Source organism: Carlito syrichta, unplaced genomic scaffold (genome assembly GCF_000164805.1).
Source record: "Carlito syrichta isolate Samal-C Ts95f unplaced genomic scaffold, Tarsius_syrichta-2.0.1 Scaffold301786, whole genome shotgun sequence".
NCBI lineage: Eukaryota > Metazoa > Chordata > Mammalia > Primates > Tarsiidae > Carlito > Carlito syrichta.
This window is the reverse complement of record NW_007245882.1, coordinates 277,842-279,325: the sequence shown is the minus strand read 5'-3', so window position 1 is coordinate 279,325 and position 1,484 is coordinate 277,842. Positions and strand designations below refer to the sequence as shown.

Here is a 1,484-nt window from a genome sequence, read left to right as displayed (position 1 = left end):
GAGAAGAGAAGGCAATCAGGGGTATCCAAATAGGAAAAGAGGAAGTCAAGTTATCTCTCTTTGCAGATGACATGATTGTGTACCTTGAAAACCCAAGATAATCTGTCAAAACCTCCTTACACTGATAAAGGACTTTGGCAAAGTCTCAGAATATAAAATAAATGTGCAAAAGACAATCGCATTTCTTTACACCAATAATAAACAAACAGAAACCCAAATAAAAACCACAATTCCATTCACAATAGCCACAAAAAAAATGAAATACCTTGGCATCTTCCTAACCAGAAATGTGAAAGACCTTTACAATGAAAACTACAAAACACTGCTCAAAAAAATCAAAGATGACACAAACAAGTGGAAAAATATCCATGCTCATGGATTGGGAGAATCAACATTGTGAAGATATCCATCCTACCTAAGGTAATCTACAGATTCAATGCAATACCCATCAAATTACCAGCAACATTCTTCTCAAACCTAGAAAAAACAACACAGGAATTCATATGGAAACACAAACAACCAAGAATAGCCAGAACAATCCTCAGCAAAAAAACAAAACAAAACAGGTGGTATCACATTACCAGACTTCAAACTTTACTATAAAGCTACAATAATCAAAACAGCTTGATATTCATATAGGAACAGGCATATAGACCAATGGAATAGAATTGAGATTCCAGAAGCAAAACCTCAATTTCTCAACCAACTCATCTTCGACAACGCCTCCACCACCTACCAATGGGGAGAGGAGAACCTATTCAGTAAATGGTGCTGGGAAAACTGGCTGATCACATGCAGAAGACTCAAACAAGACCCCTATCTATCCCCATACACAAAAATTAACTCCAAATGGATCAGAGACCTAAATGTAAAACCTCAAACCATAAGAACCTTAGAAACTGAAGGACATACCCTCATGGAAATTGGAACCGGCATCCAATTCCTGAACAAAACACGAAACCCACAGACCATAAGAGATAAGATAGACAAGTGGAACCTCATTAAACTGACAAGCTTCTGCAAAGCCAAAGAAACCATCAAGAGAGCAGGGAGACAGCCTACAGACTGGGAAAAAGTATTTGCCAACTCCAGGTCTGACAAAGGCTTAACATCTTGGATCTATAAGGAACTCAAACGTGCTGAAAAGAAAAAAACAAACAACTTCATTATGAAATGGGCTAAAGATATGAACAGACAATTCTCAAAGGAAGACATCCGAACAGCCAACAGACACATGAAGAAATGTTCAACCTCACTAATTATCAGGGAGATGCAAATCAAAACCATACTGAGATACCACCGAACTCCAGTCAGAATGGCAATTATCAATAACTCAAAAAATAACAGTTGCTGGAGAGGGTGTGGCGAAAAGGGAACACTTGTACACTGTTGGTGGGAGTGCAAACTAGTGCAACCTCTGTGGAAACAGTATGGCGATTCCTAAAAGCTCTAAATATTGACCTCCCATATGACCCTGCAATCCA

The 1,484-nt window shown here is 38.5% G+C and overlaps 1 protein-coding gene across 1 annotated transcript in view; it reads right to left on the bottom strand.

Moving 5' to 3' along the window:
• LGR5 (leucine rich repeat containing G protein-coupled receptor 5) overlaps positions 1 to 1,484 on the bottom strand; it is a 151,832-nt gene that overhangs the window by 3,580 nt on the left and 146,768 nt on the right. The gene's annotated exons all lie outside the window — the stretch shown is intronic.